The sequence below is a fragment of the Lissotriton vulgaris genome, chromosome 1_1 (genome assembly GCF_964263255.1).
Source record: "Lissotriton vulgaris chromosome 1_1, aLisVul1.2, whole genome shotgun sequence".
NCBI lineage: Eukaryota > Metazoa > Chordata > Amphibia > Caudata > Salamandridae > Lissotriton > Lissotriton vulgaris.
The window spans coordinates 466,602,650-466,627,533 of record NC_141685.1 but is presented as its reverse complement, the minus strand read 5'-3'; the positions used below and the strand labels follow the sequence as shown (position 1 = coordinate 466,627,533).

The window sequence follows — 24,884 nt, the reverse complement described above, 5'->3', positions numbered from 1 at the left end:
CGCGGTGGGTGGCCCTGGGCCGTGCCCCCGTGATTTGGCCTGCCTGCGTGTACCGTGCCTCGCACGGGGTCGCTGCGGCGCTTGCGGGAGTTTGAGGCGATAGTGTCTAGGACGACAGACTCCAGAATGTGCGGCAGTGATGCTGAGCTTGCTGGTCTCCTCATAAAATATGGCGTATTACGTTGACTGTCATTCTATGGATGCATTAGACATACATTTACTCCCTAATGTTGTAGAAGGGTGCTTCGGTACTACGGAGCCTTGCAGCACCTACCTTGTCGGTCGGCGGGTCCTCGGGGCTCGGCTGGTCGGGTACGGGTGTTTGATCTGCTGCCTCGGATCAACGGCGCTGGTCGCTTCCGCCTCCTGACGGGGTTTTCATCCTGGGTCCCGCGGCTGGTTGCAGCGCGGGGGTTGGCTACGGGTGCCTCCCGCCTCGTGGGGGCGGGGCGTCGCTCGGCCAGGTGCGGCCTCTGTATCGACCGGGGCTGCTGATCATCTGCAGGCGCGGCGGCACGCGGAGCGGTGCTGACGCCCTGAGGAAGGTCCGGGGCGCTAGGACGCGCAGGTAAGGCTTTTGCCGTTGGTGGGCCTGCCCCCGCGAAGGGTCCGTCCCTGCGGGGGCGGTGAGTTGGTCCACCCGATCCGCAGTCTGCCGTCCTAGGGCGGCTCGGCTGTTGCAAGGTATTGTCCCCGGCGCCTGGGGCGCGTTCAGGGGGACACAGCTGTTCCAGTTGTCATCCGGGGGGGCCCGTGTTCCCCCCGTGGACGGTCTGGGGCGTGTAGCCAGGTTAAGGGCACAGGGGCCTGATGCGTCCGCTACAAGGGGCCGTAATCGACCTCAGTCTGTCCTGGCCTCTCTTCCGTCACCAGCGACGGAGCCGCCCCTTCCGAAGGGGCTCGCTGCGGCTGCATTGTTGGATCCGTGGACTTGGGCCTTCGGTAGGGACGGCCCTCACTGGCCGGGGTTCGAATCCGGCCAGGGCTGTAGTGCTATTCCAGTGTGGTTTGGCCCGGGTACCGGGGTCGGTCCCCTGCCACAGGGCAAGGATCTTCTGGGCACGGATAGCGTGGTTTTGTCGCATACCCGGCCCCCACGAGGCTTTGGAAGCCTTGCCTCCACCTGGGATGCGTCTCTCTGGGGGTGCCTGAGGGTACCCCTGCGGCATTGGGCCGTTCCGCCCTGTAAGCGCCTGGTCTCGTTCGCTCTCAGTGAATGAGCTGGGTCGGTCCTGGTTGGTCCACGGAGGGCTTTAGGCATTCATACCGGCGCCTTGAGGCCCTTAGGGGGTGTTGTGCGCTTACGCGACAGTCGTTTTGACATGGCCCCTGTGCTGGGGGGTCACGCGCCAGGTTGTGGAGTGTGGCCCAATGGTTTGTGCAGCAGGCCCTGAGGCAGAGGTCTTGCCCGGGACCAGGGTTCGATTCCCCGCCTCGCCGGATCGGGGGCTCGAATATCCCACCGACCTGTTTATCCTCGGTGCCCATTCCTGACATGGAGTCCCACTCTGCATCTCGGAGCAATAGCTTGCTTATTCGCCAGGACAGCCCCCACATCGCTGAGGCGGCCTGTCATCCACATTGTGGGTGCCCGAGAGTGGACGCCCCACAGGGAGTGCCTGGGGGGTTCCACAGCGACTGTGTCCGGTCTTGCGGTTTTCCGCGGGATCCACCTCCTCGGAAGGTTAGTGATGCTCGCTTCGGCAGCACATATAATAAAAATGAAGCGTGCTTGTACGACCACCTCCTCCCTTGCAGACATAGCTGTACAGGTTGCTGCTCGGGTCGGGCGAGCTACGCCCCTCGCGGCCACTTCCTGTGAGTTGAAGTCTGGTCAGCGGCCAGGCGCGAGGGCCTAATGGGTCGCCAAGGGAGGTGGAACTTATGGCCCCGGCGAGGTGGTCACGCACATTCGTGTAGCGTTCCTTATGCCTTCTCCTTCCCGTGTCTCGCCTGTGGTTCTGTTCTGGGCCCATGGGTGGGGACGGTGCGCCTGGCCCGCCTGGCGGATCTTATTCGCCGGGTGTGGGTCTTGGGGTTCCCTGTCTGGCCATGTGCTTCCTCGCGGCCCCGTTTTTGTCCCCCCCACATGGGAATGAGGCTTCACATCTGGCGGTGTCTCTCGGCCGTCGGCTTCCGGGCCGATGTATGGTGGTCCCTTCGGTCCTCGTCTCGGGCTTGTCCTCCTTCGGGGGGGCGTGTGCCTGGTCCCGGTACTTCCCTCTGGTTCTTTCAGGGGGGGGCGTCCTTTGGCGCCGGGTCGTTTGGAGGTCGTTGGGTTCTCCGGCGGACACTCAGCACCTCGTGCATCGGGGGTTGCTGGCACTCCTCCTGACCTGCCGCCTTGGCGCCTGTGCTTCGTTGTCCCCATGTATTGGCCGTGCTCGCATCGGCCACTCATGTACAAATGTTGGAACAATTCGGAGGAGTTTGGCGTGGCCCCTGCGCATGATTGTCTCGCTTATTCGTGAGGCGTTCCTAAAAACGGGTCAGTCGCCCTGGGTGGGTCGGTGTCACCGGTCCTGTCCCTTCGGGCCACCCTTCCCCCGGGGTCCGGCTCTGTGGCGGCGGCTCGCCTGTGTCGGAATTCCCTTCGTTGCCTTGTCTCGCCCTGACCCCGGTGGTGTTTCGGCGCCTGGTGCCTCGGCTCGGTCTGCCTCCGGTGGATAGGTTCTGGGAGGGGGACTCGGCCCTCCTGCCCGGGTTCTGCTCCTCCATCCGGGTCCTTATTGCCCGGTCTTTCGCGTGGCCTTTCGGTCTGATGTCCGCGTTTCCCCCGTGCCCTCTGATTTCGCGGGTCCTCGGCTGGATTCGCTTGGGCAGGGCCGGGGTGCTCCTGGGTGCTCGACCCGGCTGCGCATGGACTTGTTTTGGGGTGATGTGCCTGGCACCCGCGCGTGGTTGCCACGCATGTCCTGGGGCATTCCTGTTTTTGGCTCCCGGCGGGTTCCTCCGCCCCGGGTTCCCTCTCCTTGGCCGAGCTGGCGATTCGAGCCACCTGGCCGATCCCGGATCTTCCCGTACAGTGATTGGGTCCCCCGCTCTCGGCGCCGGTGTTGAGCCGGCTCTTGTCGGCTGGCCTGCCTCCTTGTGCAGGCCTGGTTCTGGAGCGGAGGAGGCCTTTGCTGCTGGGTTCCCGCGGTTGTTCCAGTGCTCGCTCCGGCGGCACGTATACATGATTTGGAGAGATACAGAGAGGATTGCCACGGCTCCGGCGCAAGGAGGTCCGGCAAATTCGTGGAGCGTTCCATGTTGGTGGAGCAGTGTGGCTCAGGGGTTGGAGGCGGCAGTCCCGGTAACTGAGATTGGTCCTGGACCTGGGTTCGGTTCCCCGCCTCGGTGGGTCTTGGGCTTAAATACTTCCATGGACTCGAGAATTCTCATGCCGGTGCCTACTCGTCTCACGGGTTCACACTCTGCAACTCTGGGCAGATGCTTGCTTATTCTCCACTTGGGCCCCTTGCGGCGGGATGCCTGAGTCTCACCTTGTTTCCTGCAGCCTACGGCCATACCACCCTGAATGCACCTGATCTCGTCCGATCTCAGAAGTTAAGCAGGGTCGGGCCTGGTTAGTACCTGGATGGGATATCTCACAGGGGAATACCAGGTCGGGTTCCCAAGGCACGCACCTTGTTGCCTTTGGGCGATACGTGCGCTATGCACATCGCAATACACTTGCATACTCCCTCTCTCGTTCTACGAGCTCTTCGGGGCCCGCCCTTTTGGGACCCGGCCCTCGGTTGCGGTTCCTCGCCTGTCAGGTTCCCTGGTGGCGATGGTGTCTGCTGGGCGGATGGGCGTGCGGGGGTCGTTCCTCCGCTCCCCGCCCTTCTTGCGGGTTTTGCCGGACGGGGTTGCTCCTCCGGCATGTCCCCCGTGTCCTTCCCGGGGTCCCTTCCCTGGGGCCTCGGACTCAGGTGGTATCTTTACCGCTTTTTCCGACCAACGTGGTTCCTCCCTTGTCCGGGCTGGTTGTTCGGCGTGCTGTTTTGGCTTCTCTTAGCCGCACGTTTTTCCTTTCCCGGTGGGATGACCTGTGTTATGCCTTTTGGGCCCGTTTCGTTCGGGCCGCTAACCCTCGTTCCTCCTTGGTTTGCGGGCTTACACAGGCTGGCATCCTTCCCTACGCTTCGCTGGGTTCGGTGGATCCGGCGGGGGCCCAGGGTCGGTCTGCGAGGTGTGGCTCTGTTCCCTGGGCCCCCTTAGTGGGTGTCTCCTCTGTGGAGTATTGGTCTGACTTCGGCGTGGTCATCACCCGCCTGGTACGTGGGTCTCTAGCAGTCCCGGGGGGACTTCGCTGGGGCCGTTCTGAGTGCTGGAGCTGCGACTCCTGGTTGGCCTCCTTTTCCTGGAGGTCTTGATTTCAGGTTTCCTGTGGTCCCTGTTTTCTTTTCAGTTGTTTACATCAACCTTGGGTTGGTTTCTCTGCATCACCATGTGGTGTTGTGGTTATGGTGGTCAATGAAGCCTTGTTAGCTTGGGTATTTGCTCACTATGTAAATCATGTGGCGAGGAAGACTTACGAGGAGGTAATGCCCCGGTTACTTACCGGTAATCTTCATTACTCCGAGTATAGTCTTCCTCGCCACATGAGTTCCCTCCCCCCCTCCCTGTCTGGCTATCGGCTTCATTGTTTGCTTGGTAGATCAGGCTGATTGGTTGGGCCGGCCCGCCTCTTATAGAGGTCAGGTGGGACTGGTCGGCCATGTTGGGAGGGGGTGGGAGGTGGTTTCTTTTTGCTTTGGAGGGTTCTGTTGTGGAGCTAAAGCTCACTATGTAAATCATGTGGCGAGGAAGACTATACTCGGAGTAATGAAGATTACCGGTAAGTAACCGGGGCATGTTTGAGCCTTCTCGCAGACTCAAACATGGCCCCAGCTTTAAAATCGGCCCTCTAACCGTTAAGTCGCACCCTCTCCCGACAGGGTGTTACTTTAACATTAAAAAGAGTAACTGGGTTTCAAGGGTGTATGGCTGTGTCCACAATCACAGCCTGTTGGATGGCGAAAGAATGCACAGGAGCTCCTTTGATGCGCAGAAAAAATGTGATTTAAAACTGTACACTAAGCGCAGAAGGGTACGTGTGCATAAAACGTCATGTGCACACTATTTCCCCATTTGGTAGACGATTGCTGGGGCCAGAAGTATCGGCGTCCTGTTGCACCCCGTGGATTGTGTTATAGCACTTCAGGTGTGTCCTTTTAGCACTCTGAGGGGCAGATTTACTTTGTTATGCACTAATCAGAGATAACATCGCCATAGACAGAGGTCCGGAGGAAGGCTCGATATTTTCTCCTTAGTTGTGACCTTCCTGGTAGGTGGGGAGAGGCCGAGGGGACATAAAACAATTCAGGGAATGGGAGGGAGAATGCGTTTTATTTAGCACAAAGGTATTAGGGTTACTTAATGCACTAATTAAGTGCCATCGACGGGCTGGGTCCGCCCTGAATGCCATGGCTACAGGGGTGGACACCAGGGCAGGTTAATACAGTGCCGGTTATACTTCCATGAGACGCGGCGTCCACGGACACCTGCTTATAAATCAAAAGGCAAGGTTTGTTTACACAGTGTTGGGAAGATGCAAATGCTGTCTATACATGAAGCGAGGTGTCCTGAAGTGGGTGCCCTGCTGATTAGTGTGGGAGGGTCAAGGGAAACAACTGACAAAAAGAGGAAGAGGGCCTGAGTTTTTAGTCTTTGTGGAAGCTAAAAAAAAGGTCTCAAAGCACTTCCCCCTCATTCATTTCCCCACTTCAGAGGCCTGAATGGGCCTTATCGTCATAATCCATGAGGCTGTGATGTAACTTTGAGCAGTCATTAGGGCCAAACCAGTAAGCTATGTACTTTGAAGATACACAGGGTCTGAAGCCATCACTCTATCATGCCTGAATGCCAATGTCTAGGCTTCATCTGTGCGTGTTACTTTGTGTGCTTGAGACCACTCAGTGGTGTGCAGCACAATACATAAAAGAACAAGCATTTGCAATGCAATAGGTCTCGCATTTACGTGACTTTGAGCTATTGGCATTGTAAATGACAATGCCTTTTATTTATGTTTTGTTTTCTCAAACATAAACAAAAGGCATTGTCATTTACAATGCCAGTAGCTTAAGCTTGTTGTAAAATGTAAGGGCTATGAAGCCCTGTACTCTAGTAAGGAGCCAGTTTTGTCGCTTAGCTCAATTAGGTGTTCCGTTTTATGCCTTGCCTCTTTACCCGCCTCTGATGCTTGTCTGCACAATGATCTTAAAACACAACATACTTCTTTGTGTGTGTCAGAAAGAGAGGACAGAAATGGGAGATATCTATTCAGTGGTGCGCTTGCGCTCTAAGAGGAAGAGACGGTGAGGTACATGTTATAAACACCGGAGGATGCGCCGGCTAACAGTATTGACAGCTATGCACCCTTAACACAGACGGAATCCGGGTCTACTTCCGGAGCAGGATTCGTCTTGGTCCTGCACTAATCTGATTATATTATAAAATTGCCTTCCAGGGCTCTCGACTCTCTCCGTTTACTTGAAGTCCATGCGGCCTAGTAGCCCCTATCCGTCTCTCCTCTGCCAGCGTCCCGGGAGGATTCATGGCGGGACGTGATGATCCCTTACCAACATTTATGTTCTACTGATGCATGTGGACGTGCATATATATGCCACAATGCCTTGTCAGGGGTAGTAAGTGCTATATGCAGGGCTCGAGTCGGGGTACCACGCGGGTGGATGGCGTCCCCCCTCTTATTTTACCGGGAGCTCGAAAACTGGAGCAAATGGAGCCACACATTCACTCTATGGCCGCTATGGGGCGAGATAGGAGCTCATTGAGAACACTGCTCACGCGTTTGCTTCTCTGATGCAATCGCATCGAAGGGGTGAGCGAGGGGAGGCAATGAGTCTGATGGTGCAAGCCACCTTTCGTGACGTCACTTCCAGTAATGACGTCAGCGTCCCCCCACTTCTTTTTGTAGGACTTGTGCCCTGGCTATATGAATGCACTTGGAATATATGTCCCGCCGCTCCGCCATTCCTAGTCCTTTATTCCAGAAAGCGAAGCCTCTATTGTTATCCACTTGCTGGGAAAGTGGGACAAGGGATGGGCACAGGCAGGGCCGTCGGCGATTTCAGCATGTGTGCACGCACGTTCACCCATGCGCCGTGCACATCTCCTGTCCCACTTCCAGAGCAAGTCAGCCTCCTGCAATCAATTACACACGCACACACACACAGACACACACGCATGCACACACAGACACATGCACGCGCACACATACACACATTCACACACCCCCCACCCCACCCCACTCACCAGGCTCTTATGTTGCTGCGCTGCTACAGGCGCCGTCACTCCGCCGCATCACCTGGCACACGCAGGGCTTCCCTCACTCATGGGAGTCCCGCACTTGCATTGGCGGCCTCAGCCGCCGCTTCTGCTTCTTCTGATCATCTCCTGGCACACGCGGAGCTCTCCCTCAGGCATGGGAGCCCGCGTCAACACTGCTCCCGTCACGCCTGTCGTGGGGCGGAAGTACGGCCCAACGACAGGCGTGATGCTCCTGAACTTCCGGTTTTCGGGCCGGCTGCGGAAGCCCACTGCTGTTCTTCGGAGTGCACGGACATTCAGACGAGGCGCAAGAAGGTGAGCTTTTGTGTTTGTCGCTCCACCTTGGCATGTCTTGAAAAGAAAAGGTTGATAGGTAGAGAATTTAACTGAAACTATATGGATGGAAACAAAGTATGCAAGTATTGTGTGGTCATAGTTGCCGAGGAGCAATGAAGAGGCACAGGCAAAATACAGTGAGTCATGACATATGCTCTGATGAGTCCACTCAGAAGCCTTCAACTTCTCTGTAATAAGACAATAGTTTGTGCTCCTGCTGAAGAGGCCATCTCAATTATACTCTCCTATGTGTACAGGAGGGATTAGGCCACGTTAACAAAAAAATTATTTCATGACTCTCATTACAAATTTTTGAAAACAGATAGATCAGTCACAACTGCTGGCCCCTGAATCACCCAAAAGCTAAAAAATAGAGAATCTGTGGGGCTGCAAACAATCCTTAAGGAATTACATAAGGTTGACTTGTATCAATGCATGAAGGTTAATGGATAGACACACCACACAAGAGAATGCTTAGGGTCCAATTGAGTGGTCTGGAATGTTAGCTAGGTACTCTGAAACCATATAAAATGAGCAGCAGCAACAAAATACAAATTAATGGTGGAGGCGCTTAATAAGATTATGACATAGTCTGCTCCATCCTCCATCACAGATTCCAGGCTTTTAGGAAAAAGCTATGCCTTTCAGAAATTTGCTACTAGATGTATATTTAAATGAGCAAATTAGAAGATACAACTTCAGACACTGGCCTCTTTGGGGTGGGTAGCTCATTGCCACACCAGAGAAGATTACTGCTGTTTCTCAAGGTGGGGTGGGAGAGGGGGAGTGCCACATAATTACACGCCACACAATTACACTCTACTGAATACAACATACACTCCTCATAATACCACTCGGTGTCACATAATTATATGCTACAAAATTACACTTCGCTCAACGCAACATATACTCCAAATACCACTCAGACCCACATATTTACACGCCACATAATTACACTGCACTCAATGCAACATATACTCCAAATACCACTCAGTGCCACATAATTATATGCTACATATTTACACTGCGCTCAACGCAACATACACTCCAAATACCACTCAGTGCCGCCTAATTACACGACACATAATTACACTGCATTCAATGCAACATACACTCCAAATACCACTCAGTGCCACATAGTTACATGCCACATAATTACACTGCCCTCAATGCAACATACACTCCAAATACCACCCAGTGCCACAGTTACACGCCACATAATTACACTGCACTCAATGCAACATACACTTCAGAAACCACTCAGTGACACATAATTACACACCACATAATTACACTTTACTGAATGCAACACACACTTCACACAATTCCACTCAGTGCCACATAATTATATGCTACATGTTTACAATGCACTCAATGCAACATACAGTCCAAACAATACCACTCAGTGCCACATAATTACACACCACAAAATTACACTGCCCTCAATGCAACACAAACTCCAAATACCACTCAGTGCCACATAAGTATATGCTACATATCTATACTGCACTCAACGCAACAAACACTCCAAATACCACTCAGTGCCACATTTTACACACCACATAATTACACTGCACTCAATGCAACATACACTCCAAATAGCACTCAGTGCCACATAGTTACACGCCACATAATTACACTCTATCTATCATCGCATCACTACAGCATCACTCAGCACCACCACAGCATCACTCAGGGGCACCACCACATCATTATGCACTACCACAGCATCCCTGAACGCCACAGCATCACTCGTGGCAACAGCATCAATCTGTGCAACCATTCAACAACTTGTTCAAATATTTTCTCTCAATGTTTCAAGCTTTATTACAAATGTCATAAAAAGATGTTAATCTTTCACTTCTGTTCTTGGATTTTCATCACAATATAATACACTGAACATAATCTTCACAAAAGTTATTTACAAAAGTTTAAGCTATTGCCATTATAAATTACAATAACTTTTATTTAAGTATTAATTATTAAGAAAAATTAAAAGCAATTGTTATTTGTAATATCAATACATCTAAGTCACGTAAATACAACACATATTGCATTTCAAATGCTATAGGTGTCACATTTGCGAAAGTTAAAAGTATTGGTATTGTAAATGACAAAGCTATTGTCATGTGCTTATCTAGGTTCCTGATCGATACTGTGACCTTATGCCCCTATTCGGCTATAAATCCATTTATTCCCTATATTGGCATAACCGTTCAAGTGCGATTTTCTGTAAAGTCATCTCTGGCCTCACACGAGCAGAGCCACAGAGCCACATTCCAGCATGACTCTCTGCTACTTCCTTTGCGACCAATTAGTGCAATGACAGAGCAGCAGTCACTATCTGATATTCCTAGATAACACTCCGAGTTCTTCAACAAGATAAAAACTTAGCAAACCTGGAAATCCCCGCTTGCTATGTTTTGATTAGTAATGGAACTCTAATGAGCAACTGATAACTATCACTTCCTAGTGACATCTTTAATTGACGTCTTATGTCCAGCAAACTTGCGTCAAACCCGGCACCTGTCAGGTATAAATATTACCAACGTTGCCTTAAGCAAGGAGCGAACATGTTGCTGATGCCAGCTGCCTGCATGACCCCGTGTTGGTAAAAACTAGCACTCTGTCGCTGCAGCCTGCTATCCTGTGGTGGTGAAGCTACTGATTACCAATATCGCCGCTACAGCGCGACCTATGGTGCAGTACGCTTAAGGAGCTGAACAGCCGTCCCTCTGCGAAGACATCCAGCAGATTCCAGCTGCCCGCGGACGCTGTCACCCCTCCTTCCTCGACGCGCTGAGAGAAGCCGCTGCATTTCTCGGGCAGAGAAATCCAGTCCCGGCGCTTCCAGTTTACCCTCGCAGGTGACTGGGATATCGAGAGAGACCCCTGAAGGAGATACCAATCCTCCATCATTCTATTCAGAGGTATGGTGTTGACTAAACCCTTAGACGAGAATTCTTGAAACAAACCTTGGCAAAACCAACTTAACTTAAGCTACTTACTTACTCCCCCTTCTCACGTGTTAGGCTTAGGTCAGGCACACTGGGGTAGGCTTAGTTAGAAGCACCAGTTGAGTATGTTAGCCTAATGTATATATGACTGTATATATGTTTTATTACTTTTAAACCATTGTATGGCTAAGAAACCATATCAATGCTTTTACAGTTCTATTTCGCTATTCTTATCTTACTGTACGTACTTTTTATAATAACAGTTATTGCAATTGTGGCAATACATTTCTCTTGTATGAGAAGAAAGACTGTTCAATAAATGTTAACCCTTTATTGACAAACGCCCGTCTCTCTATTCTCTACATCTCGTGAAAGTAAACTGCACTAGACTGACTGAGTGAAATACATGTCTATTGTTTCACACGACCCTAGAGATCGACTCTTGATCTGAGGAGCAAAGTTGTCATGTTGCACGGTTGTTGGAAAGCTGAATCCCTTCTTGTCTGTGCCAAGGAAGCTGATCACTTCCTATGCAGAGAAGAAAGTTTCCAGTGACCTCTGAGCTAGTTGGTAACACAACCCAATTAAGTTTAGCATAGTCAGTGGAGGCCTGGAATATAAGCAGTTCCACGTCGATACTACTGTTTATGTTATTCCAATGCGCAGGGCCTAGTGGGAAACTAGGAACTACACTACATGGCGCCCAACGTTTGGTAAGGCGATAAACTAACGCAAGACTTGTAGAGTAACTCAGTCGTGCATATTTCACACCCCTTTCTCCCTTAAATACTCCAATAGACGTCTGGAGTGGGTGAAAGGTTAAAATCCGCCCGACCTTAGTAGGAAGAGATTCCTATGTAAAGCTCTGGTTTATTCAACGTTGAAGGATACAGTGTTCCAAAATATTGTGCATCTAATCTTTGTCTCCTTGGAGACCTACTCTGCAAAAACTGCATTTATACAATGTCAGTAGAAAACAACGGCACCACTGGGGCCGCAGCAGATGCGACTCAGCAAGGTCCCGAATACACAGACCCGGATGCTATTATCATCCCGGTCCACTTAAGAAGATCTATAACTTTAAAACTTATAGAACACGGACTGACACCTCAAGGTGGTACAGTAATTTTCGTGATAGAGGCTCACGAGTATCGGCAGACAGAGGTATTCTATTCATGGATAAACTTTCCAGCGGTAAACGCTATAACACAAGAGTTTCACTATTACAAAATAGAGGAACCTCCGGGAGAGTACGCTCCTTTTGAGGAGATTGAAATCCCACTTAAATTTCAAGAGCACCTGCTCTGGTTTAATGGCGCCCTAAAACATAATGATCACATTACCAGGCTCGGTCCACTAGGTAGACCAGGAGCCACGTGGCCGGTTCTAGCCAGCTACACACCACATCCTGACATTATAAGAATGTCTAGAGAAGAGCTGCTAGCACAGCTAAACACATTAATAAAAATACATAGGCAATTAGTCCAATATGTAATACGGACTGCAACAGTCCAGCCAGCTGTTAATACACCACAGCTGACCCCTCATCAGGGGAACACAAATAAAATTACACCACAGAACATACAGTCATGTCTTGGTAAAACACCCGTAAAACGGGAACAAATTCCTTTCTGGTTAGCCCAGAAAATCACTCAAATAGAGGCAGTATTTCCTGATACTACCCCTATTGAGAAACACAGAATCTTGACCATCTGCCTTCCTATGGGAATCGCACCACACGTGGAGGACTGCGACACTTGGGGTACAGTCTTTGCTTCCATTTACACAAAAACACACGGTGTTCCGTCTATGGCGGTAATACCAGACGTGCTAAAACAGATTCAAAATGAATTCGGTCCAGAGCCCGCTTTAAATCTAGGTATGAAATTACTGAAAGATTTCAAGCAGGTCACGGCTATATTATTAGCCAACATAAAGGGAGAAGCAGCATCTGTGGCGATTCGCCAGAAGTTGAGGGAAACAGATATAAAAGATCCTGTTGAACTTGCAAAAATCATAGAAAAGTGCTATGAAGAATTAGGTAGAGACAGCTTGGGTGGGAAACCAGTTAAGCCCCAACTGCTCGAAAATCCTGAAAAATTATTTATTAAAAATAATTTAAACACTCCTAAAAAGAGCTGGGATGGAAATAAACAATCCAGATCCCAAGGAAAAAGTTTTCCAGTCCAGAGGAAGGTCTCCTCGACGGAGGGAAAGAACTCCGACTCGAGAACGCCAGTCTCCCCAGCGGGAGCCCTCTGAGAAAAGATATAACCTTAGAAATAGGGATAATCTAAAAAAACCTGATAGATATCAAAGTATTGATACACGTCCCTCTCGATCTCTTCCACAGAATTCGGAAAGAAGAGAACGGTCAGACCCAGGAGAGCACACCAAGTCCAAAGACAAGGAACCTGCTCAAAATAAGAAATCTCAATTTCAGAAAAAGAAGGTAGCCAGTATTAGAGTAATCAACCATGCCGAGAATACTGAGGACACAGTTGAAAAACGGGGAGTGGGCATTGACAATGTTGGACAGTGCAGCAGAGATCAGTATAGCGCGCAAGATCTTGATGAGTCATCTGGAGACAGTGGACACGAATGAATACATTCAGGTTGAAACTGCCGACGCCAGACTTAGCGAGCCCCATAAAATATACGAAATAACATTGCGTATGGAGGGTGATAAGACTAGGAGAATTAAGGGTCTATTTTGGGATAAGCTCTCAAAAGGCTATGATATTCTGTTAGCTGAAAAAGATTGGCCCCCAGAGTTTGTCAGGGAGTGCCCTCGTGGCGAAGAAGTGATTATGCCTGCCTTCTCGAATCACATACCGATTCACAAAAAATATACATATGCAAGGAAATGGGCAGTAGCCCAGGCACCTGCATTATATAAAAATCATGTAGGATGGGATGAGGATTCACCGCCTCACAAAATCCAATTGAAAAGTGAACCAACTGCCCAACGGCAGTATCCCATAAAGCAAGAAGCTAAAAAACAGGTCAGGGAGATCTTAGATCAACTTGAGTACCAGGGGGTGATTGAAACATGCACCTCTCAAATGAACAATCCTTTGTTTCCTGTCTCCAAGCCAGACAATTCATATCGTCTAGTTTTGGACTACAGACACCTTAATACATGTTGCAAAACTTTTGCAGTACAAAACTCGCATAGTGCAGCCCTAATGAATAACATAGTTAGGAAAAAATACAAAACGACATTAGACATTTCTAATGGTTTCTTTTGTCAAAACATTGCACCAGAAAGCAGATACTTGACCGCTTTCTCCGCATTTGGGTCACAGAAAAAATTCTGTCGACTCCCACAGGGATTCAAGAACAGCCCAGGACTATTCTCAGCTAGGGTAACAGAGTTACTACAAATCTATGATGATGAAGCATTATCTTACGTAGATGATATTTATCTCACAGACGACGACTTGGATACTCACTTGAAAAGAGTGAACACCATTATACTTGGGTTCGCAGCAGAGGGTTACAAATTCAACTTTAAAAAGTCCCGAATTGCCCATCTGACAGTACTATTTTTAGGGTACGAATTATCAAGTGAAGGGAAAAGCCTAGCGGACAACTTCTTAGAGAAGTGCGCTGTACTCCAAGCTCCAAAAACGCTGAAGAATTTACAATCAATACTAGGTTTTCTGAATTTCGGAAGAACTTACATCCTAAATTACGCAGAGAGGGTTAAACCTCTCTACGAACTAATTAAACCTGATTTAAAACAAATCAATTGGACTCAAAAACACACAGAAATTTTGAGATCACTGCAAACAGACATGTTAGCAAAAACTAAATTAGATACACGTGACAACACGATCGATCTTGTAATCCGAGTCATCCCAGGAAGATGCGGATTCACGTACCTAACCTCTAATGAGGGAGAAAAGGTACCAATTTCAATTAAATCTCACTTGTACACACAAGCAGAAAAAACATTCAGTCGCACAGAAAAAACTGTGAACGCAGTGCAAATCGCATTAGCAAATGAACGAGAACTAGCACACGGCAAACGGATTAATATCCTTACAGCGGAATCCACCTTCGAGGCGCTATTCAGCCCAGTAAACCTGCCTACAGTGTCACTGGATCCAAAATGGATACAGTGCATAGATTCTCTAGGAGCGGAAGACGTGAAATACTATTTCGCCCCGCAATACGAAGAACTGAATGATTTAGAATATGAAGAAGAATATCCTCTGCCAATCGAAATCCTGCCTCTCCCACAATATGCCTGTATAATCTATACAGATAGCTTTGTACAGCATTTTAATGTAGAGAGCAAATCCTACAATGCAGCATGTGCGATCATTAAAGGTCGTTGGCTGTGCGGTAAATTCAGACCGAAAGTAACAAAAACTGAATCTGTAAGAAACTGTTCGGTTCAGAGAACTGAAATCGGATCTTTAAAGATGGCGCTCGAAAATGCAGAACGCGAATTCCCCACACTTATAGTGTGCGATTCTCATTTTTGCGTCAACTCTTACAACAATAAGCTGCAGAGTTGGATTGAAAACGACTACAAAGATGACACAGGTGCCACAATAAAGCATAAATTGCTCTGGAACGAGGTAGCTCTTTTAAGTAAAGAACTACAAAAGACTCACGTGATTCACGCACAGAGTCTTCAACGTGATGGCGTTCACGTTGCAGGGAATTCATTGGCTAAAACAGCCACCGCGGAAGCAACTAAACCGGCTTCCGTAGCCACAAAAAAGCGTACAGATAAGTACATAGACGGGGAAACCATGCTGGCAGTAAAAACGACCGTAAAAGGCGACTGTGCAGCATTACCCGTAAACTATCCACTCAATTATGCATACATAATCGATGCAAACTCCGTTCCTTTTGCTCGAATCCCTGGAGTGGGGGATAGAGTAATTCCAAACAGGAGCAGGAGGGGCTTCCTCCTACTGGAAGCACACATGGGGTTGGGTCTGAAACACCAAACAATCAAAGCCTCTCTGAAAGAATTGCAATCAGAGTACTGGTGGCCAGGAATGAGTATAGATATTCAATGTTTTGCTCAAAATTGTGAAGACTGCAATAGAGATCGCAGTAATGAACAGGCAAGTGTAGTTTCAGGATCCCTTCTAGACAGCATAAGGCGGTCTATCTGCGCAATCAAAGAAGAGAAACGCGTCCCAGTGTACACCATTAAGACGAAAAGCACTTAAAAAATGAGGCCTCCAGCGCTCGGCTGACGCTAGAAAGGTTATAAAAGATTTGCGAGTCCATATCGGCATATACGCAATTACCACGTTCCATTCTGACCAGGGTCCTGCTTTCAGCTCTCGAGCTTATGAGGAGGCCATGGCTAGCATGGGAATTGGGTTGTGGTATTCTTGTCCGTCGCACAAGTGTGATAGAAAGAAAAAACCGGGACATAAAGCAATCTATAACAGCGAAGGTATTAGGTTCAGGCGCTGGGTGGGTCAAACATTTAATAAGTGTCCAGACTAGTCTTAACAACATGCCAAGAAATTCTCTAAAAGGTTTCAGCCCATACGAACTATTGTTCGGAATTAGAATGAACGTTCAGGACCTCGATAGTCAGATGTCAGTGGTACAAGAAGAAACAAAGCAGTTTGAAGTAAAAGACCGTTTGGCTGTTTTACAGGAACTGAATGAAACAAGAAAATCATTAAGCAACATAAAGTTAAAGCAACAGCCAAATACCACTGACGAGGCACCACCCGCAACAGCCCCAGCAAGGCCTGTCTGGATTCCAAAGATTGGGGATCTAGTCAGAGAAAAGATCGCGGTTAAGAAGGAATTTGGGCCTTCTTACAGAAAAGCAGTACCTGTCTTAGCAGTCACCGGAACAAGATCAGTTGTGCTACCGCCCCTTGCTGGTAAAAAGGAGAACAGAGTCGTGTCTATCGATCTGGTAAAACCACAAGCATGTGGCCTATAATCAACAGTAGGCCCAGTGGACTCCCAAGAAACAACAGAATACCCAAACTTGCAACAATCCAAGAGGTTCAAACTGAAAGACTCATCACATTCGATCAGCCTGCAGTGCACAATGAAGGACTATGCAATAATGCCATGGAACTCGTGCCTCTTGAAACACAGATTGAAACAGTTCGTCAAGAAACAACACCAGTCTACAATGATGTGGCATCAGAAAGTGCTATTGAAAGAACAATCCCATCAATTGACAGAACTGCCTCTGGTTATTTCATCAACTTCGACAACTTCTCTGAAGATTTAAACGACCCCGAAGTGATGCCAGAAACAAAAAGTCTTTTAAAGAAAAAGCAACGGAACTCTTTCATCAACTGAAGGAAATCTACCTAATTTCCCCTTGGCTAGAGTTCTGGTTCGGTCTAGGTGTATTTTTCCTCCTGCTTTGGCTCATCATGGTACTGTGTTTGGGAAAATTCATTGAAGGAAAATATATTACAATGGACACAGCAAGTCAGAACATCAACCTAGTCCTGAAACCACACAGATCATCCCACGTGAAGAAAAGAGAACTGTCAACAGTAAATGTCACAGCAATTCCAATACCTGGTGGGGTAGTATGGGAGAAAACAGACTATGAGATCTATGGTCCGGTCGAAATCCTGAAGTATCCTCATCAACTAAAGGTTTCCTTAAGTGACTTTGTGACACCAAGTACATTCTCTGATGATTGGGACTTTAACAGTATTAATGACATGATGTCTGATTTAGTAATGTCAGCTAGATTCACAGATCATGATTATTTACAAGGTTCATCTAGTTATGAGCAGTTATTCTGTTACACCCACTATGGGGATCATTATTTGCATAAATCTGCACAGCCTAGAAATGTTTTTATGTATAATCAATAGGAACATTGTTCTACACCACCTAAAAGCAGTTCTAAAGCATTTTTTGAGAAATTCAAATACTTCTCAGGGTTTAACACCAGTGATGCAGAAACGTTTTTTTACAAACTATTAGATAAAACAGGCATGAAAACAATGCTGACAAATTCAAAATTGATATATTCAGAAGCATTTTATGACAAAATGATGACATTTGGTTTTGATTATTGGAAAAATAATATTGAAACGAAAACAATTTGGGGTACAAAAGATTGGCAGGTGCAAGGCATAGAAGCACTGTTTAGAACCTGCATGATACCAGAACAAATGTTATTTTTAAATGACACTGTACACCAAACATCTTGTCTTGGCCTAGCTAAGAACAAAGAAATGAAAACACCGTCTATACCAAAGCCAATAGCTGAGAATACAACTGCAGATAATGAGTTAGACGTGTTACACATTTTACATTTCAACAGAACACATCCTGATTGGAAAAAGTGGTTAATCTGGCCTACAGACACAAATAGCTGTCAAGATAGATTCCTGATTAAAACACAGGGGTTGAAAATGACCAGATTAGACTCAAGATATTCCCAGAGACAACATCCAGGGATTATAACAACATACAGTGTAGGGAAACTCTGCCTAGAATGGCTAACTACATCCACACTGGCTGAAATTAAGCAACACTTGTCTTTATTAAAAGATGGTGCTGATTTGCGCGATTTCATTCTTGGACCACGCAAACAGCGTCAAAAGCGTTTCATAGCGACCAGCATCTATGCTGCTTACAACGAGGCTTGGAAAGTAAAGCAAATTGAAACTGCTGAAAAGATACGAGAAATTGATCGTATTAATTTGGAAAAATCACTTTCTGTGGTAGACAATGGGTTAATGACTCTGTCTTCCAGAATATATTCTTTGGACAATATTGTATCCTCTGCCTTTGATGTGATAGACAGAGATTTGCTAATGTTACAACATGGCCAGTCTCAATTACGCTCTATTATAGAATTAGGCTGGACGCTGCAAAACCTTCGTTCAGGCTATGTGCCTTGGCGTTTAATCAACACAACGTCATTATTTTCCATCTTTAACCTTACTGATAAACAGATCAGTTTGGCACAGAAAGGAGCAGACTATACAATCTTGAGCATCGAGAAACTCGAGAGATTACCATTGACAATGTCAGAGAGCCCTGTCATTGAATGGATAATACACGGAATTATCACAATTCCGATAACAACTTTCCGCTTTAAAAAATGCCTTGAATACATACCTGCTGGCCAGTTTGAACAATTGGGTAAGGGATATGTTAAATCCGAATGGAAATTACCATACACTCATTCTTGCTATAGTGACAGCGACAAAAATGTATTTCTTAGTGGTGACAACTGTAAACACTCACTAAGCGGTATACTTTTGTGTCAGGGTATTAATTTACACGGAGCATGTGATGGCAATTCAAACAACCTTTCATGCCACCAGCTAGTCACACCTGCAACTCAGATAGAGCCCTTCTTTATGCAACTCGCAAACGGGAGTTACATTCTTAGAACGGATCACAGGTGCTGTGGCCTCGCGCCCGGAAAAAGTTATCTAGTACAAGTAACGTCCATGGTCAAATGTTGCATGCAAGCATTGTTCCCGAGCGGGCCTCCAGACTTAGTGACTCCCCTCTGGCCTCGTCTGAATCTCTATTCTATACGAATTGATACATTAAGCAAAATGAAATCTGTGCTTTTACAGACAACAGTGCCTATAACGTCATCTAAAGAGACGTATGATCTTCTAGTCGCAAGGACGGCTACTGAAGTCCATGACCTTTTATCAACAAATTGCCCCGTGCATTTCGTACAAATGCTCGACCAACTCCTTAACATGTCTAGTGCTACAAGCATCCCAGGCATATTTAAGACAGTCTTTACGGGACTGCTAACACCCTTCCAGGCAATTTTGGGAATCTTTCCTAATTTTGTGCACTCCATCTTTGGTGGTATTCCACTATTTTTTGGACTCATCGCAGGGATTCTATTTTTGACCCTTCTGCTACGTTATGGCAAGCCTCGGCTCAGACATAGCTCCCATGGGAATGGAAGAGACAATCCTAGCAATGCGCTACAGGGACAGGATAACTAACGTCCTCGGATTGGCCAGGCTGAGAGATCTAAACATGACCTGGTTCCTTTCATTCAGACCGATATGGCAAAATTGCATTTTACCTGTGCTACGGTGTATGCTTTGCGGCGATGAATGCGTGTTGGACATCTGTCTTTCACTTCCATCAGCAGTACCAATGGACGTCGATACTTTGCTAAGTCCAATAACGGCTCACGCATTGTGTTGTCCCCAGCGGCTACCAATCCTGATGACGGCATTCGTGGAGACTCCTGTACTACAGCCAAGTGGTAACAGTGGAGCGAGTGACAAAAGCAACATCATCCAGGTACAACGTTCTGTGAGCAGGGCTGGTCCTGTCTTCGATGACAGCAATCATTCTCACACCTGCCAAGTTTCAGCGCTATCTAATTTGGTTGAACTATCACCTGATTTTGTAGACCAATTCTTTGCGAGCCTGTCTGATACGATGTTCTCACCAACAGAGAAACAATAACTTTTGAATAGCTTTCCGACACACAGCGTTCCCATGAACTCTGAATTCGGCCTTCAGTTTTGATCAACATAAAACTGCCAGGAGCTTTGGTAAACTGATTTTTTCCTTTTGAATTGGACAATTTTTAAAAAATATTGACCCTCTCTTTTTTGGCACGAACAATTCTTTGCTTAACGTAAAAACTATTCTTAGAGAACAGAAGCTTCACACTTCTATTTCTAAAAACATATCTAGAGACATAACAACATAACACCAGCCTCTAGCACACATATTATTACAATGCATTTTTATGTGATGATTTATCTCGCATTTCTTCTGTCAGAGATACTTCATGTGTAATTCTTTATGCATAATCGTTCATTGATTTCATATGCAATAATTTTTGAATGATTACTATGCTTTAAAACTACGTACAGTACCTAAATTCCATGTATTACAAGTACGCCTATTTCGAATGCATTTATGTATTTTGGGGTGGGCTATGTTACACCATGTTACACATGCATCTAATTGCTTAGTTTTAGTAATTTTGATGGACATGAATTCGTGGAGTGGGTGTCATGTGCTTATCTAGGTTCCTGATCGATACTGTGACCTTATGCCCCTATTCGGCTATAAATCCATTTATTCCCTATATTGGCATAACCGTTCAAGTGCGATTTTCTGTAAAGTCATCTCTGGCCTCACACGAGCAGAGCCACAGAGCCACATTCCAGCATGACTCTCTGCTACTTCCTTTGCGACCAATTAGTGCAATGACAGAGCAGCAGTCACTATCTGATATTCCTAGATAACACTCCGAGTTCTTCAACAAGATAAAAACTTAGCAAACCTGGAAATCCCCGCTTGCTATGTTTTGATTAGTAATGGAACTCTAATGAGCAACTGATAACTATCACTTCCTAGTGACATCTTTAATTGACGTCTTATGTCCAGCAAACTTGCGTCAAACCCGGCACCTGTCAGGTATAAATATTACCAACGTTGCCTTAAGCAAGGAGCGAACATGTTGCTGATGCCAGCTGCCTGCATGACCCCGTGTTGGTAAAAACTAGCACTCTGTCGCTGCAGCCTGCTATCCTGTGGTGGTGAAGCTACTGATTACCAATATCGCCGCTACAGCGCGACCTATGGTGCAGTACGCTTAAGGAGCTGAACAGCCGTCCCTCTGCGAAGACATCCAGCAGATTCCAGCTGCCCGCGGACGCTGTCACCCCTCCTTCCTCGACGCGCTGAGAGAAGCCGCTGCATTTCTCGGGCAGAGAAATCCAGTCCCGGCGCTTCCAGTTTACCCTCGCAGGTGACTGGGATATCGAGAGAGACCCCTGAAGGAGATACCAATCCTCCATCATTCTATTCAGAGGTATGGTGTTGACTAAACCCTTAGACGAGAATTCTTGAAACAAACCTTGGCAAAACCAACTTAACTTAAGCTACTTACTTACTCCCCCTTCTCACGTGTTAGGCTTAGGTCAGGCACACTGGGGTAGGCTTAGTTAGAAGCACCAGTTGAGTATGTTAGCCTAATGTATATATGACTGTATATATGTTTTATTACTTTTAAACCATTGTATGGCTAAGAAACCATATCAATGCTTTTACAGTTCTATTTCGCTATTCTTATCTTACTGTACGTACTTTTTATAATAACAGTTATTGCAATTGTGGCAATACATTTCTCTTGTATGAGAAGAAAGACTGTTCAATAAATGTTAACCCTTTATTGACAAACGCCCGTCTCTCTATTCTCTACATCTCGTGAAAGTAAACTGCACTAGACTGACTGAGTGAAATACATGTCTATTGTTTCACACGACCCTAGAGATCGACTCTTGATCTGAGGAGCAAAGTTGTCATGTTGCACGGTTGTTGGAAAGCTGAATCCCTTCTTGTCTGTGCCAAGGAAGCTGATCACTTCCTATGCAGAGAAGAAAGTTTCCAGTGACCTCTGAGCTAGTTGGTAACACAACCCAATTAAGTTTAGCATAGTCAGTGGAGGCCTGGAATATAAGCAGTTCCACGTCGATACTACTGTTTATGTTATTCCAATGCGCAGGGCCTAGTGGGAAACTAGGAACTACACTACACTATTAATTTCGCTATTTTCAAAACCAACACATAAAAAAAAATTCATTTACAATACCAATAGCTCAAACTTTCCTAATGCGAGACCTATTGCATTGCAAATGCTTGTTACTCCTGCTGTGGACTGGTATGAAAATAAAAAAAGGAAAGAGTGTCTTTGTTTCCCACCATTCCTGAGTATAACACAAGTCGCATGTTCTGGGTTGTCTAATCATTGGTTCCTTTGCTATAGGACGCAGAGCTAATGTGACACTGATGCTAGTTGGTTAGGGATTCTAGGTACTGGGGTGAGTTTTTTTGTCCACCACAATTCACTGAGGTCCTGGGTCTCTGTGCACAGTTCTGTGTAGGAGCAAAATCCCTGCAACAGCTCAACAAACATAGGAAACTAGGATGCATATTTACAAAGCGAGTATGCATTGATTAAAGTGCCTAATCCTGTCCTCGTTCACTCAACTCAGTCGGGGCTTGTTTACAATTAGCTAGTGCCAGTTGTGGTTTAAACGGGTGGATTAAAAAACTGCACTTAGGACATTGGAAAGGTACCTTGGATGAATAAATACTAGAGCTGGCCTTCCGGCAGCACCTACCAGTTTTATTATGATCTAATAGTTGATCCCTGGAATAAGTAAGCCCAGAAGCTGAGTGGGGGCTGAAACCGGCAGCATCACTAGCACTAGGCACGGGTCAGGCACGGACGGCCGTGTTTTTATCTCCTCACCGGTTTTGCATCTTGAGTGGAGACCCGCCCCTGAGCCTCCCTGGTACAGCGGAAGTGCTACAGTGTAAGCATTCTCCGTTACCAGGCCAGGGAGGTGCAAATTCTAATGGCAAAGGTAAAAAGATGTAAGATAAGCGATTTGTTTAAAAACTATTAAAAACACAAATCAGATTCAATGACAATTACAGGCAGTGGGATACAAAGTGCAAAAGTGCTACATAAAAGGAGCTAAAAACGTTCCTCAATGCGAAAGAGAGACGCACTAAACCAATGAGGCGTCCTGCTAATACATCAAGTGTGAGCTACTCCTGGTCTTATAGATTGAATGGCGAGACCTTGATAAAACCAGTTAGCCTGCCTTAAATACTATTACTCCTCTTTATATTGTACTGGGTACTGTTGTAGCTGCCATTAGTGGGGGGTATTGTAATTATAAAGTTCAGGACCTACTGGGATATAATGTGATTGAAGGGTGTCACCAAAGGTATTTCCATCCACCATATTGTGTAGTATTTTCTAGAATGTGTTTGCAATAAAAGTACTTTCCATTTTTTTAAGAAAGAGCACTAACTGCTCACTTATTTCAGCAGGATGACAAAATCAATAAAAAAAAATGAGGTGGGTGTCCACTGGGGTTGGCCGCAGGGCCTGATCGCAGGTGATGGGGGGGAGGGGGGTTGGCATAGTTAGGAATGTTAATACAGCCGTATTTTAGGTTACAAAACTGTTGAAATTCACTGAAAAAACAGGCTAATGTATCATTATATTTAGGTGAGAAGTTAAAAATGTAAATTTTTTCAACTCAAAGAACCACTAAAATTCATCAGTTATAGCTTCCTGACCTATCTAGAATTTGCAACTCTCCCAAGCACTGGTTATGACCTCATATATTCCATCACTCATGACATTTCAAATGACACAATTCATGAGAACACTGTGTTGGTGACATCTCAAATTACACAATTCATGTGTTGGATATCCTCTGTTTTAATGAGGGGCGATGTTGATTTCCCAGGCTTTGAAGATGTGGTACTCAGCTAATACTTTCAGGGTGATTGTAGTCATTCACCACGTAGCTCTAGTGACCTCAGGCATTGAGTGGACTGCAGGACGCATGAACTGTAGTGAGAGTAAATCAGTTGAGTTTCAATCTGCAAGATTTGGGGTGGGCCATAATGGCCGCAGGATCTTCCCCCTGTTCAGAATTTCATGGTTCCCTTTTGAGGTCTACTCAGGCATGAGCAATATGGATGTTGTGGCAGACTGCGTAGTGCTGGGGCTCTGTGTTGATTTAGTAGCCCTCTGTTGAACTGCACAGTTACGCGTTGACAGTTGAGCTGGGTTTGCTCATTGTGTTGGAATTGCTCCGATTCTCTTGGTTTTCCGTGTTTTACCATCTTGGCCTTTGATTTCTTTATGGTTGGTCCTGTTGATGGCTGCTCAGGCAAGTGTGAGTCGCCTGGTTGATCCATTGCTGACTTCCCATTTGTGTCAGGCCCACTACTTGTATCCTCTGCTGCCTCAGGCCCCTAGTGACTTCTGGCACTGATCCTGTTTGGTACTCCTCCCTTGCTATCGCTGGGCAAGTTCTGGCTGGGCAGGTAGGTGTGTTAGGGGACCCAATTGGGTGTTCTGGTCCTTGATCTAAGTAACGTCTGTTTCTGTGAGGAGAGGTCTTGCTTGATGTTGTGGCCTTGATGCCTGGGGCGATTGTGCGCCTGGCGGTTTGGAGAGGAGACGAGCCTCCTGGGCTGGTTGGTTATCAGATGATTGCGAATCCCTGTTTTGATTGGCTAATTCATGGGGCATGGACTCTGTTTGGGCCCCTTGTTGGCTGAAGATGGGGTAAAAGGCTGTTTGGTTTTGGAACAATTTCTGGTTGCGGTCTTTCCTTCTTTGCTGATGACATTGCTTGGCAGTGGGCTTTGGATTGTGTGTTCCTGCTTGATCCGCCGCAGATGGTTCCTTAGGGGTTCCTATGGGCCCATTGCTGGTTGGGGTACCTGTACCCTCCAACTGATGATTTTGGAGTA

The 24,884-nt window shown here is 46.9% G+C and overlaps 1 non-coding gene and 1 pseudogene across 1 annotated transcript; both read left to right on the top strand.

Annotated features, from left to right (window-relative positions):
- The first annotated feature begins 3,150 nt into the window (after window positions 1-3,150).
- LOC147747356 (U6 spliceosomal RNA) lies at window positions 3,151-3,257 on the top strand. Its single transcript, XR_015300371.1, has one exon. It is a non-coding gene; the product is annotated as a U6 spliceosomal RNA (small nuclear RNA).
- A 241-nt stretch (window positions 3,258-3,498) lies between these two features.
- Window positions 3,499-3,615, top strand: LOC147747355 (5S ribosomal RNA; annotated as a pseudogene).
- The last annotated feature ends 21,269 nt before the right edge of the window (window positions 3,616-24,884 follow it).